This window comes from Equus przewalskii, chromosome 7 (assembly GCF_037783145.1).
Source record: "Equus przewalskii isolate Varuska chromosome 7, EquPr2, whole genome shotgun sequence".
Taxonomy (NCBI): Eukaryota; Metazoa; Chordata; class Mammalia; order Perissodactyla; family Equidae; genus Equus; species Equus przewalskii.
In genome coordinates, this window is record NC_091837.1 from 67,769,007 (window position 1) to 67,785,108 (window position 16,102).

Consider the following 16,102-nt stretch of genomic DNA (forward strand, 5'->3'; position numbering starts at 1 on the left):
GGGAACAGCAGCTCGAGGAGAAGGCACGGTTCAAGAATGGCTATGGCAGGCTCATTTATTCTTAAACCCAGTGGCAATGTACAAACCACTGCCAGAGTCATCTACTGGTATTGGTGGAGTTAACCCACTTTGGATATGGAGCAAAGCCTCCTAATACATGGAAATTTGAAAGTCAAGAAGCATCTGTAAGAATAAGCAGAGGACAGATAGAGACTCTGAAGGGGAGGGGTGGGACGTAGGGAGGAGTAGTGATAATGACTGGAGCATGGCTTAGAAAGAAGATTAGCTTGGTTGGCCACATTTCTGTATATTGAATCTTCCCCACATTCTGACAGTTCTGTACAAATCTGTATACAAGTTTAGAGCATTCAACGCATCCAAGTCATCATTAGGAAACACTCATGGAGCAGCTGCATGTATCCAGCCAAAAGCAGTGCAATGTAGGACCAGGACTATTTGTCCCTGCCCTAAACAAGTTTACAGTCTCGCTGGGCACAGGTGAAATGGAGAGAGCAACAGGAAACCCAAGGCAGCACATAGATGGGCCAAGTGACTGATGCAGAGAACCAAGTACCTTTATAGGGCTTAGACGAAGGAGAAAATCTGAGGTATCAGAGAGCCAGATCTAAGCTCCTGAGTCTTGAGGGTTGGACACAGCTTAGGCAAAAAGAGAGGAAGGAAGGAGAATCTTTCAAGTGGAGAAATGGTGTCAGCAAAGGCAAGAAGGTAAGAATTGAGGGAAAGAGTCCTGCTATGAAGTGGCAAATGTCGGTTGGGTCCTAATTATATATAGGGCCTTGAACAACAGGTAAGGATTTGGGATTTATTTTTTAGACAGTAGGTAACATCACAAATTTGCAAGGTAAAAGTGGTGGTACAAAACCTTAGACCACATTTATTCTTCTAGTATTAGTTTTTAAGCCTTCAGATATGTGAGAATACCGTCCCAATTCAGTTTGGTTCTGGAGCTGCTACAAGAGTCAATTAGCTTTGGCTTTTGGAGAGTTAAGAATAAAAAGTTCTGTTCCAGAAGATGGAACACCCATCTCTTGTTGCCAAGATTTTTCCTTCCTTGTTATTTAATGTTAAAGGAAGGAAATGTCTTAGGAGTTCTGAGAATTAATTAGTATCTTCCAAGGGACTTTCTTTTGTCTGTTGTTATTTATGTAGCTTATTAAAGAAAATATCTCTTTACAAACATTACCTTATTAATCTTTGTTGAATTAACCTCATACACTCAGGAAAGTTGGGGCTGGGGGTACGTGGCATAGGGTAGCCAAAGTAAATCAGGAAGGATGCCTATAGACGTTTCAAAGGATTTGGGGACAGGAAAGGATCTGACCAGGAACAGGTGAAAACATTGACAGGTGGAGCTAAGAGCTAAGCTCTGAGACTAGGTGGGACCAATCTGCCAGTCCCTCTGGATTATGTAATTTCTTCGTGATTTTGTGATTTCAGCCTTGCCCAATCCTCCCACCCTCTAGGTACGAATGATGGAGTCAGGTGAGAGGAGAGCTCAGGAGGTCAATCACTTGCACTGAAAGAGAAGAAAGGTTAGGAAAAGGCTGGGAAGATGGAGAGGTCAGGGACCAGAAATGTTAAAGAGGCTGAAACAAGTACAGAAAGAATGGATGATTGAGGTTAGAAAGGACATTTGAATGACATGAGCTAGATTTCAGAGGTGATGCCATGTGTGGCATATGTGCTAGATTAAATCAGGCCACAACTTTTTCGCAGCTCTTCTTTCCTCACCGAGTCATAGTTGGCTTGGGACTTGCTTTGACTAACAGAACATAGAAGAAGGGATGTAGCGCCGGTTCTAGAGCCTTCTCCTTGGAACACTGTCCTGGGGCCACAATGGCATGAAAAAGCCCAGGATGAAAGACCATGGAAAGAGAGGCCCAGCCATCCCAGATGTTTCAGTTGAGCCCATACCCACCTACCTGCCAGCCAAATGCAGCCACTAGAGTGAGCCAAATGGAGACCGATAGAACTGCCCAATCAGCCCACAGACTCACAAAAAATAATAAGTCATTGTTAAGCCACTAAGTTTTAGAAAGGTTTATTCCAGCAATGGTTAACTGATACCCCTGGTAGTGCCATAACGGGATGTTGCTTCCTCTGCCTAGAACGTTCTCCCCCCAATCCTTGCCATTCCATTATCCTGCACTCATGCTTCATTTGGCCAACTTTTCATTCTTTTAGGCTCAGTTCATGTATCACCTCCTCCAGCCAGAGTGTGATAGGGAGGATTCAAATGAGATGTTAGAAAGAAGTCTCTCCTTAGCCTCCAGTCTAGGTCAGGTGTCCTTTATGTTCCCAGAGCATCCTGTGAGTATCTCCACCACAGCACTTCTACTGCATTGTAAATGTTTGCATCCTTCACTAAACAGCAGTATCTTGAGAGCAGGGGTTTCGTCCAGTACCTTGCACCGTGCTTGGCACATTCAGGTGTTTGTTGATGGGATGACACAATATTTTACCCTTCAGATGAAACCTTTCTTCTTCACTTACAGAGAAATAGCCTTGCCAGTAGGATAACATGATGATGATCATGCTATCCATACCTGAGAAGTCACTCATAGAGTAATGGCAGAGATGACTGCTCATCAATGCTTTCCTCTCCTTCTTGCTCATTGAGGTCTCGTTCGTGCAGCTTAAATCTCACGTCCTCCGTGAAGTCTCGCCTGCTAGCGCTAGCCCGCACAGATTTCTCACTCACTCTGTTGCACTCCCATAGCACTTAGCAGCTGCCTGGATTCGGTGAATGGGTTTGAGAATGAGAGGGCCTCAGGTTCAAATCCCAGCTGGGTTATACTAACCGGATTTACCACTTGAACCTTCTGACACCCTGTTTCTGAATCTGTAAAATGATCATAAGAATCCCTACCTCACAGGGTTGTTGTATTATATGATAATGCATTTAGTACTTGGCACATAGCAAGTTGTTAGTGAATGGTAGCTGTTATTAGTGATCAATAATAAAAAGAAAGAGTATAACTGAAGGGCTACAGTTCAACACACTCTTCCTGGAAGGAGTTACGGGGAGGCCTGTGTATTTCATGGCTCTTAGAACCACACTCATGCCATCATGCAGCACTGCCCTTAGCATCTTAGGGAAGGGTTCTTGGCAAGATGGCACAGTTTCAGAATCTGTCTCATGGGGAGTCCCTCCTAATTTGTAGGGAATAATAACAAGCCAGAGTTTGCCTGAGAATTGTCATTAGTTGAAGAGGTGACACTTTCGGGACATTTACCTGGATTTCTTTAGTAGTTGCTCTGAGGAAGGCTTCCTCTCTGCAATTCAACAACTATTCTCTATTGATGCATTATCTGGGCTGTCATGGCTGGAAAAATTGGTAGCCCAATCAGTTGACATTTGCCGATTCTCACAGCTCACATCACATTATTGTGGGAGAATGTGGAGAAATGGAGATGAAGTACAGTGAAAAGCAGGTCTGCTGGACCCTCAGAGGGGGAAGCTGTCATCATGAGGTCATCTCATGACGTCACGTGTGGCTGAAAGATACAGGGACCACTGAGCTGATGGAATGAGGGGCTCTAAGCTTTCCTTTATGGACCAAGAAGGGGAGCTGAGGAGCAGAGTAGCTCTTTCCTGGGTGGATTAGCTTCAATTTTTCAGATGAAGGAGAGAAAAAGGAGTGGGGGGAGGGAGAGAGACAAATAGTTGGGAAAGGCAAAGGAAGAAGGGGAGGAGGAGGAGAAGTTGACTAGTTGATTAAATGCTGGGCATTTTTGAGAAGGGTAATGCAAAATCATGCATAAAATGATGGTGGTGGTGTGTCTCAACTGAGATTCTGTGTGCTTTTATGGTTGGTGCATCCTTTAAAATGGGATGATGGACATGGAGAAAGTCTAACTATTAGTTCTTAACCTTAGGTGCACATTGGAATCACTTGCGGAGCTTATAACAATTTGGATGCCCAGGCTGTACTCCAGACCCATCAAATCAGTCACTAGGGGTGAAATCCAGGCATCATTAGTCTTTAAACCTTCCTAGGTGATTCCAATGTGCATTTAATATTGAGAACCACCGTGTGAACATACAACTAAAATGATTGATGTCACGAGGGCCACAAAGGAGAGTATTTTGATTCTTGGTGAAACAGAGGTAAGTTTGGAATAATATGACAACTATACATTTATGGAATTTATTTTACAAACTTCTTATTTATAGCTTTAAGCTTGAACAGAGTAGTTGCAATGCCCATATGCATGAGATGAAGCCTGCACAATATGCTCTTCTGATCAGAGCAGATCTTGGTGATAAATTCATTGGACATCAATCTGAATGTGGATCTGATATGGTATTGCCTCCTTGAAGCACAGATTTAACACTTATAACAATTCACTTAGGGACGCTGTGAAAGAGAAAATTCCCAACCCTGCCTAACATTAGCAGAAGAAACATCTGTTAGGGACCATTTTTATGACTTCTAACCACCAACGTGAAAGAAGATATCCAGAGGAATATCAGGAAAATTAAAATATGTGTGGAGAACAGCAAGGAGCATGCAAGTAACTCCCAACTGGCATACACAGGACTTTGTGGCTACCCTGTACTATCTCATCTTTGTTTATTCCCCAGCTCTTTATTATGAAAATTTCAAACATGTTGCAAAGTTGAAAGAATTTACAGTGAATACCACCTAGATTTTACCGTTAAGATTTTATTATACTTGCTTTATCACATATCTATCCTTCTATCCATCTACTAATCCATCTTATTTTGGGTTGACTTCAAAGTAAATTGCATACATTACTACATTTCCTGCTAAATACTGGAACATGCATATCATTAACTAGAGTTCAATATTTGTTTATATTTTTCCTTTGATATAAAATTTACATGTAGTAAAATGCACAAATCTTAAGCATATATTTTCTGAGTTTTGATAAACGCATACACCTGTGTAACCCAAATCCTTATCAAGATTTAGACCATTACCATCATCCAATAGAGTTCTCTCTTGCCCTGTCCCATTGAATCCTTATCCCCACTCTCCCAGAGGCAACCACTGTTGTGACTTTTAACCTGTGTAGATTGGCTAGAACCATTCTAAAATTTCAAATAATTGTAATCAAATAATTACAGAATATACTCTTGTGTAAGATTTCTTTCACTCAGCAAAATGTTTTTGAGATTCACCCACGATATTGGATGTATCAGTAATTCATTTCTTTATATCGCTGAGTAAAATTCTATCATATGAATATACCAGATTTTTTTAATCCATTCTCCTGTTGCTAGAGACGTGAGTGTTTCCAGTTCTTGGTTATTAAGAATAAAGCTGCTATGAACGTTCTTGCACCAGTCTTTGTATACAAATATTTTCATTTCTCTTGGCTAAATACCTAGGAGTGGAAGTGCTGTGTCATATGGCAAGTGCATGTTTAGTTTTGTAAAAAGCTGCCAGACTTTTCCCTAAAGAGTTTATAGTATTTTACATTCCCATCAACGATGTCTGAAAGCTCTGCTTGCTCCATAACCTCGTCAGCATTTGGTGTTGTCAGTCTTTTAAATGTTAGTCATTCTAGTGGGTGAGCAGTGGTATCTCATTGCGACTTTAATTTCCATTTCCTGATGACTAATGATGCTGAGCACTTTTTCATATATTTATTATTTGTATATTTTCTTTTGTGAAATGTCTGTTCAATTCTTTTGCTCATGTGAAAAAATGGATTGCTTCTTATTTTTATTAAGTTGAATGAGTTATTTATATGTCCTGGATGTGAATTCTTTGTCAGATATATGTTTGCAAATATAGTCTCCTGGCTGTGGCTTGCAAGTTCATTTTCTTATTGGTGTCTTATGATGAGCAGAAGTTTTAAATTTTGATGAAATCCAATTTATCAGGGTTGGTTTTTTGACTTTTGGTGGTTCTTTGTATGTCTAAGAAATCTTTGCCTGACCCCTAGTCATGAAGATAGTCTCCTGTGTTTTGTTCTGAAATGTTTATGGTTTCAAGTTTTACATTTAGGTCTGTCGTCCGTCTCATATTAAGTTTTGTATATGGTGTGAGGTAGGAGTTGAAGTTCATTTTTTTCATATGGATACAGTATTATTCCAGCACCATCTTGTTAAAAAGACTTTCTTTTCTCCATTGCTTAGGCACCTTTGTCAAAAATCAAATGACCGTGTAAGTGTGGTCTATTTCTGGGCTCTCTATTCAGTTACACTGATGTGTTTGTCACTCCTTAAGCCAGAACCACACGCTGTTATGATTGCTCTGGCTTTATAGTAAGTTTTGAAATCAGGTTGTACAAATTCCCGAAATCTTGCTCTTCTTTTTCAAAATTGCTTTGGGTATCCTAGGTCTTTTGCACTTGTGTTTATTTATAGAGTCATATTACCAGTTTCTCCCAAAAGTCTGTCTGGGAGTTTGAAATTGTGTCGAATCTATAAACACATTTGAGGAGAATTGACATCTTAACAATAAAGACTCTTCCAATCCATGTACATAGTATATTTCTCAAGTTTTTAAAGTCTTTTAAATTTCTCTCAGCAATTTTTTGAGGTTTTCAGTGTAAAAGTCTTACATATCTTTTGACAAATTTATTCTTGGGTTTTTATATTGAGGTGAAATTCACATAACATGAAATTAACCATTTTAAAGCAACATTTCGGTGGCATTTAAGACACTCAAAATTTTGTGAAAATGCTACCTCTATTTAGTTCCAAAACATTTTCATCACTCAAAAGAAAATCCTTTACCTATAGAGCAGTCTCTCCCAATTCTCCTTTCCCTGTAACCCCTAAAAACCACCAATCTGATTTCTGTCTCTGTGGATTTACCTATTCTAGGTATTTCATATAAACAGAATCATGCAGTATGTGATATTTTATGTTTGGCTTCTTTCACTTGGCATAATGTTTTCAAGGTTCATCTATGTCGTTGCATGTGTCAGTACTTCAGTTCTCCTTATAGTTGAAAAATATTCCATTCTATGTATCTACCACACTTTGTTTATCTATTCATCCATTGATGGACATTTGGGTTGTTTCTACATTTTGACTATTGTGAATAGTACTGCTATGAACATTCGTATACAAATACTTGTTTGACTATCTGTTTTCAATACTTTTGGGTATATACCTAGGAGTGGAATTGTTGGGTGATATGATTTTTTGAGGAACAGCTAAACAGTTTTTCACAGTGCTTGAACCCTTTTACATTCCCACTAGCAATGTACAAGGATTCCGTTTCCCCCCACATCGTCACCAACAACACTGTTATTGTCTGTCTTTTAGTAATAGTCATTCTAGTGGATGTGAAATGGTTTTTGAAGTGAAATGAAGTGGGTTCGTTGTGGTTTTCATTTGCATTTCCCTGACGACTCATGATGTTGAGCATTTTTTCACGTGTTAACTGGATGTTTGTATATCTTCTCTGGCAAAATGTCTATTCAAATCCTTTGCCCATTCTTGTTTGGGTTATTTGTCTCTTTATTATCAAGTTGTAAGAGTTCTTTATATATGTTGGGTACAAATCCCTTATCAGGCATATGATTTGCAAATATTTTCTCCCATTCTGTAAGCTATCTTTTCACTTTCTTGATGGTATTGTCTCCAGCACGAAAGTTTGTAACTTTGATGAAGCCCAATTTATCTATTTTTTTCTTTTCTCTTGTGCTTTTGGTGTTATATCTAAGAAACCATTGTCTAACCCAAGATAGTAAAGATGTACTCCTGTTTTCTTCTGAGTTTTATTGTTTTAGCTCTTTGACAGACCGTGGTTCAAATAACACTGTCAGAATGTTTATCTTTCCAGGAACATATAATACTTTAGTCAAAGGAATTATGCTAATGTAATTTCAGCTTCAAGTGAGGCTGGTGAGGGGAGATATTTTTGTTTAAGAGAGGTCTCTAGCACTCTTCAAATTATGTCAATCAGGGGACTGCCATTCAGCTATGTGTACAAGGGGTCTTGCTTGGCTCACCTGGCAGGGAGCAGTGGCGTTTAGTGGTTAAAAGCAGAGATTTTGAAGTCACGGTGGCTGAAGATTCAAATTCCTGATTTTCCACTTATCAGCTGAGTGACTTAACTCCGTCAAGTTTAAGTCAAATAGCCCCTGCCTCATAGGGTTGTTGAGGGGATTAAATGAAATAATGTATGAAGACACTTAGCACAATGTCCAGTTTATTGTAATCACGTGATGAAAGTTGGCTGCTGTTTTATTATTCTTATTATTGGTGAGGAAGATTGTCCCTGAGGTAACATCTGTTGCCAATTTTGATCTTTTTGCTTGAGGAAGACTGTCCCTGAGCTAACATCTGAGCCAATCTTCCTCTTTTTTGTATGTGGGACGCTGCCACATACACACAGTGTGACCTGATGAGCAGTGTGTAAGTCCACACCTGGGATCTGAACCTGCGAACCCCGGGCTGCTGAAGCAGAGAGTGCCAACTTAACCACTACACCACGGGGCCAGCCCCATGGTTGCTGTTATTATTATTGGCTACCAAGTAATTGGATGATACTACCACATAAGTAGAGGGCTGAGAAAGCAACTACATATAAAATCACAGTTTCACCAATGATGGTTTAGTACTGGATTCAAACAGTATTTAACCATGTTTTAAAGCACACGGTTTGGGGGAAATGTTGATTCTTTAAAAAGTCAATCTCTAGAGAGCCATAAAAGCTATTTTAATCACTACAACTAATTACAAGGAAGTATAAATCAATAAACTTTGCTAAATGGTCTAAAATATAATAAAGAAAACCATCATTAACAATCATCCAGGAAGCCACTGTCCTTAATAGTGAGATGATGTAAAAGTTGGATGAGAAGAATGCATGTTATTATTTGAAAACTCCAGACATTAACGTTGCTTTCAGGGAAGTTCTTAATTTAGTACAGAGTCTTGGCTTTTCAGATGATTATTTACTTTAGGCAACTTGAGTTTATTACTTCTAAATTATATGTATATTAGGCCTGGTATGGAAATAAGCAGTCATTTGCAGAAAGTCATTCTCAGCTCTTAACATTTTTCAGATCCTTCTCAGGTCAAAACCAGCCCTCTTTCATTCCTCCTCTTAAAGCTGCAACACTGTTTCAGAGCCCAAACCAAAACTGGAGTCAAACCGCATTTACACAGCCTTAGCTCTCTTCTAGTCCTGCATGGGGACTATTGGCCCAAGTCAGAGAGTTCCAGGGCTACGCCTGATTTCCCAAGCTTACCTTACTGTCCTCTTGTCTAGGAGAGCCAATACTCACATGGGTTCTGAGCCAAATTCCTCTCTGCCCGTCACATCCCCGAGTCTAGGACTTGCCTTGCTTCTTGCCACCCTATTTATTTTCAGTGGTGTGTTTTCCCCAGGCTGAAACCTGTCCATGAATGCCAAGCAAGCAGCAAGGGGCTGTTATCATAGATAATGATGACTGACAACCTCCTGCTCTTGAGATGCCTGTACTGCTGAACATTAGTCCCTTGTGGGGTCCTGGGTACACACCTGGTCACAGCTTGGCTTGCATCAAACTGGAATCTACAAGGCCTTTTGGACAGTGTACTTTTCCAACCCAGCTCCCCATCTTCACGTGTTTATACTACAACGGGGGATTTCAGAGATGTATAGTCTGGCTCAGCTGTGACAGTGAGGCCAAAAGATTAAGCAGGAAAAGTTTGTCATGGCAGTAAGAATAACCGGATTTGAGGCTTGACTCTGTAAAACCAGCATTCATATCCATTGACCTCCTTTAGCTAAATCAAAGGGCTAATGAGAATATAAAATGACATAAGCAGCGTAACTGTGCATTAGAAAGTTGTCATACAAAAAAGAAGTTGTTTTGCTGTTGGCTGATCAGAGTCCCAAATAGAGAAAAGTGTTTGTAATCAGTTAGTGTTAACAGAAAATCTAAAATAACAGTGGTTAAACAAGACAGAATGTCATTTCTGTCCGATATAAAGGAAGTTTGGAAGTGGGCAGTCCAGAGTTGGCTGTCAGGGACCCAGGCTTCTCTCATCCTTCTGTGCCATATTAACGTATGGCTTCCATCTGCAAAGTCACCTCATGGCCCAGGATGGCTTCTGGGGCTCCATCCAATTACAGACATCAGAAAAGAAGGAAAGAGAAGGGAAAAGAGAAACACCTCCTAATTAAGTCAAGCTCTTTTGAAGCGACCTCCCTAAAAGTTCCACATATTTCTACCTGCCATCCATTGGCCAGAACACAGTCACATGCCAACATCTAACTGCAAGTAAGCCTGGGAAATGTAGTCTTTTATTTGGATATATTTTCACCTGAAAGCAACTACATATAAACTACATTCTTCCATGGAGAATGGATACTATTGGACAGGAACTGGAAATTTGCCAATATGGTGATTTAAAAACCAACAAAATGTCAACATTCTTTGAGAGAGAAAGTCTGAAATGACAGGAGTGAAGTGATTGGCTCTTGGGATTGGCTCAAATAAAATAAATGGAATCCACTCACTCACTCAGCAAAAATGCTTATGTAGCTACTACATGCTCAGCACTAGGGAGATGGGAGTGAGCTGAAATGAACACCACCTGCCCTCATGAAGTTTACAGTGCACATCTCTCCCACAAAAGGAAGAGTGAATAATTACAAACTGCAGTGTGGGTTGTCTATGGGGAACCTTGTAAGATGGTCAGACTTAGTGTGCTCAACTCTGAGAGACAAAGGAGCTCTCTTCACTAGGCCTGGAGTTGCCTGGAAGTGCCCCATTAAATGATGTGGTTACACATCCTTAGCAGGCCATCCAGACTAAGGCTGTCTTAATTCTTACCCTTAAATGAAAGAGAACTTATCTGCTTGGTTATATTCCCTCTAGCTAAGAGAGAGTTCTCCCTCTATTTTCGACAGAGCTGAAGCTAGACTCACTGCTCAATCTAAGGAAATTGGGATGTGATGTCCCACTCTCCTTGCCTGTGGCAAGTGGATGAGCAATTGCTCAGGCATTCTGAGGATCAAAAGCATCTGTCTGAAATGTCTGCTCTATCCCAACAGGAAATACTTTATTGGTTCAGCTGGGATTTCTGCTTTGATTTACTATGGTCCTTTCTGATCTTATAATTTCATTTAGAATTAAAATAGAGAATTTTATTTGCATTGCTCATATTCTTCATTAACTAACATTTGGGTTGACCTTGGAATTTTGACATGATAAAACAGTCAAAGAAAAGAGCACAGAATTTTTCTGCTGTCATTTTGTGGAGCAAAGAATTTTTCTTTGTCCTTCTGAAAAGTGGCTTTATTTTTAGCCCCATGCAGTGCTGTAGATGGATGTCCTGTCTGTTTCCACAAAGCAGGTCAGATAACCTGATCACATCCAGCTTTAGGGACAAATGCTTTTTGTTCCAATTTAGAAGCATCAAGCATTGCTAGAATAGAGAAGAGATTTCACTCCCCTTAATGAGAAAATATATGGATTAATGGTGTTTCCATATCATATGTTGGATTTCCTTGACTCTTTTTCTCTGAAGATTTTGGGTTTTGGTGATTAACTTCACAGTTGCATGGAGGATTGTTGGGTTCTACCTCATAAGGAATAGACCCAGTTCGATAAAATACCATGATAAATGGGGAGGCTCTAAGGCCTTGAGGATAAGGACAACAGGAATCTCCTAACGTTCAGGGAGAGATGTACGGCTGGGCTTCTATGGAGCCTGGAGTTTGGGTGGAGAACTTGAAGGCACCATTGTAGTTTCAGTGCTCCCAGCAGCAGAGGTCAACCATCTTCCACAGTGAGCTTGGCCGTTAACTCAAATCAGAGCTACGCCATGGTTGATAACTCCAGGCTGTCAGACATATTTGTCAAATTATCTGGCTCTAATTTCTCTTTCACTACAAAATCATTTGCTGATATTTTGGCACTAGTAACTCTGAGACCTTTAAAGCTGCAATTGGAAAGAAAAGAATGACGTGTCAAGCTTGTTTACACTGCCAGCTGATACAGCTGCAGGACAAAGACCTTAAATTCATCTGCAAGTCTTGTTAGCTACTTCTCCCTCTGGACTCGCCGGCTGAGTTGCTCCTCTTGCTCTGAGAAGCTCTCTCTTCTCAGTTTGCACTGGGTTCTACAGAAAATGACCTCTGCTGTCCCCTGGTGGCTGGTCGTGAAGCCAGGTTTGTGTCCTTCTCCCAGAAAATTTTGTCACCTCTGGTGTTCTTGGCTTAAAGTACAAAGCTAAGGACACTGGGCTTCCATCCTCATGTGTAATTTAAAGTTTATACAGAAGAAAATGCTCCACCAACCTTACTGCCCAGTTAGTCCCCTAAGCACAGCTGCCAGTTTCAGAAACGTGTGCCACGTCTGAAGAGCTGCGTGAGCCCCATGCCCAGCCTCAGGCCCCTCCTGAAAGACCACCTCTAAGAGAGCATCCTGCCCTCCATGGTCAGTTGCAGCATCTTCATATTATTTCCCACTAGTGGTTGCTGGGGACCTGCCCTCAGACTGCAGGACTTGGTTTACATCCCTTCTCTGACCTGGCTTCCCATCCTTCACGGGCTGGGAAGAAAATCACTAATGAGTATCCCTCCTTTGGCTTCTTAATGTGTAAGAAGATTTATCTCAGGGGTAAATTGTGAAGCTGTTTTGGATAGTTCATGATAATGGAGACGGTGAGAGAAAATTATCAAATATCATGGTGAAGCATTTTAAACCTCTTCTGAAATCTGTTGAGGGATGCCATTGATGAGATGCCTCTTCAGTGAGGACGGTCTTTGGCAACTTCAGGGTAGGAGGTCATCCACAGTAGACTTCTGTGTACCCAGCACTACCTTAGAAATCCTGGCCCAAAAGAGGTCACCATTTTGGCCTTTCTATCTCTCTCAGCTGAGAGGCAAAATTTGGGGCATTAAATGATCTCATGGACTTTGATTCAACATCGCAGTAAGGAGGAAGGCACAACATCAACTCCATCACCAACACTGTCAGAGACCTAGCAGGAAGTTAGAACCCTCCCTTACCCATACAAAGATCCTAACATGATGGCGGGGGATGAGGGGGAAACTCCAGCTGATGACAATGGCCAAAGGCTACCTTAGACTGTAATAATCATTTTTGAAGGAATTCCATTTTCAAAAATAATTTATTCAAATATTTTATGCCAAAATAATTCTAAAAAGTATTATTTTCTATTACTTGCCCCCAAGCAAATGTGCATTTAACTACATGAACACAACGATTACTTCATAGTTTTTTTTATTATAGACTTTTTTATCCACATGAATGTTAAAGAAACTACAACAGAGTTAAATACCATTTTTGATAACATGATTATATTCTTAATTATACTCAATATTAAACTGTAAAATATTTCCAGAGGAATACAATCTTCATTCATACAGCAGGCAAAGTACCAGAGAGGAGGGGGCCACGCGTAAGTCTGTCCAGTTTGTTATGAAAAGCAGGTTTGTATGGCTGATGCCATCCTGGCTGTCAAAACGTGATCCCCACTCCTAGGACAGGTCTTGTGTTTTCTTTCCACCAAGAATCACTTCTTCCAACGTAAAAGACAGTCTTATGGAGCTGCTCTCTCCAAGTGTGCAACACTGAGATCACTTGGGACCAACCATGGATTTCCCACCCCAGTTGGCTAACAGCACTCCCATGCTCTGGGTTCAGCTGGCCTTTAAAAACACAAAGACTCAAACTTTGGTTCCACCAAAAGATGCGACAAGCATTGACTGCTCTGGTTGGCTCCCCCCTCCCCCCACTAATCAATGGCCGCTACAGTCTATTTTACATGGTTGTCCATGCTGCTTTGAGGTCACTTGTCCTTGGGTTCTCCTGAACCTGATTTTGTGTTTGATTCCCAAGCCCTTTCAATTTGCAGTCTTTATGTGGGTCAGAAGCACTCAGTGGCAGGCTGTATCTTACAAGACAACAAGAGTAAGTGGTTCTGTGCACCTGGGATAAGACAAAAAGCACAGGATGACAACCTCAGCATGATACAATCAGGTAATTTAAAAACATTTAAGGTAATATTTAGTATAGTCTTAAGAGGAGACATTTTTAGTACAGTTTCGATAAAAATTTTTAAACAGCAACCATGAAGGTATCTTCCTTTTTACATATGTTTGCCTGCTATCTTAGGTTATATATCTCTGATGACACTGAGCCAGACTAGAACTATTAAATCAGAGTGTGCTGGTTTGCTATGCCTTCTTTACAGTAAAGGCATTTTCCTGGGTTCTAGGAGCCCTGGCTTGTCATTGGGCAAATGTTAAGACAGCCTGCGGAGAAAGAGGCAGACAGACTTTCATGCTCTGGTGACCTGCTGGCTTTGGCTGGATGGCACAAGTTACATCTATTTTTCTTGTCCTGAGGTGTTAGGGCAACTATAGATGTGTGACTTGAGGTTTTGTGATTCACCATCAATGAAACCATTGGATCAGTTATTAATTGCATATTTATAACTGATAATAGGAGATGTGAATTAGGCCAGGATTTCAGGTTACGAGCGGATGAAGTGTGGGCTGCACAGCCAGGAGGCCTGGCTCAAATCCTGCCACTTGCTAGCAGTGAGACCACAGACAACTCACTCCTCTCTCTGCATTTCAGTTTTCTAAGCTGTAGAATGGTGAAAGTAGCAGTATTTCTCTCAATGATTGTTTTGAAGATTAAATGATTGACATAAAGTGCTTAGAATAGTGGGGGCACATTGTCATTCTCAGCCGAGACTCTTGAAACTAACTGATCCTTGAAACTGACTCTTGAAATCTGGTCCTCTTATGTCTGACTAGAGATGAGAGAAATGGATGCGCCATTCCCTCTCTTTACCTGTGATCTATACAAAAGGAAGACACAGAGTATTCCACTACAATCCCCCTACATCTTTTTAAGACCTTTTCTCTTGTTTTTATTTTTACAGGAATTATTCCAGAAATGAAATAAAAATAACAGGAGTTTACCAAAGGGGTAGATACTGTTAACACAGGGAAAAAGTCATATTTTCAAACTCTCCAGAAGAATGCAAAGTAGTAATTAGTGATGAAGAAAATGCAGGCAAAAGTAGGAGGGTCATGCCCTCGGGTATTACATATGGTTCAGTCAGACTTTAAATAAAAGCAGCCCCTTTGTGGGAAAGGAGAGAACATATGGCAGAAGGTCGGCATGCAAGAGTGAGAGTGGAAACCTTAGAGCTGGCAGGGACTCTGACTGGGTTTGGCCACCTACATTTTACAGATGAGAGAGAACCTCAAAGAGATTAAGTTAACATAGGGAGGTAGTGTCAGATTTGGAAGCCAAAGTCCCTAAAAACCAGCCCAATGATCCTAGGAGGACAGAGAAGTTGCTGAGAGTCTAATAGACCTGGATCGAATTCTGGCTCTGTCACTTGCTAGCTAAGTGACCTCACTGAGCCTCAGGGTTCTCATGTATGAACTGGGGATAATAACAGGATCTACCTTATAGAGTTGTAAAGATCAAAAGAAACGACGGGGCAAAGAATTTAGCCCAGTATCTGGCATAGTTAGTGTTCAATAAATGATAGTTGTTATTATTTCTGGCTTGCTCAATGAGTTTCCATACGACTATGAACAAGCCATTTCCCTGATTCACTTCCCACTCACTTAAAATGATTCAGTTTTCTGCGAAAGACATGGGTATTTCAACTAGTCACATGGATGACATCTGCATAATGTTAAAAGGTGCTTGGAAAAAAAGAATGTAAAGTATAACTAAATTAGTGGTAACATCATGGTATTTTTATTTGGGGTGCAGATTTCACACAGATTATACTGGGGTGTCTGTGCAGGAATTGGGGCACAGAAACTACCAAAGTTAAGGAAGACCATCAGGAATAATTCTGGTGTTAAAAATGGTCCCAGACAAAAGGATAATACATACAACATTTTGAGATATTTTTCAAACCATTTCCATTCTACTCGTAAGCTCACAATGAAACAAATATGCATTAAGTGTGCACATTCTGCTTCTCAGCGGTCCGGGGTTCGCCGGTTTGGATCCCGGGTGTGGACATGGCACCACTTGGCACGCCATGCTGTGGTAGGCGTCCCACATATAAAATAGAGGCAGATGGGCACGGATGTTAGCTCAAGGCCAGGCTTCCTCAACAAAAAGAGGAGGACTGGCAGTAGTTAGC

General features: G+C 40.7%; 1 protein-coding gene across 2 annotated transcripts in view; it reads right to left on the bottom strand.

Annotated features, from left to right (window-relative positions):
* Positions 1 to 13,180: 13,180 nt before the first annotated feature.
* Positions 13,181 to 16,102, bottom strand: part of SKOR2 (SKI family transcriptional corepressor 2) — a 41,285-nt gene continuing 38,363 nt past the window's right edge. For both annotated transcript variants that reach the window (XM_070630110.1, XM_070630111.1), the window contains one exon: positions 13,181 to 13,905. The gene's annotated coding sequence lies outside the window, so the exon portion shown is untranslated. The remainder of the gene's footprint in view (positions 13,906 to 16,102) is intronic.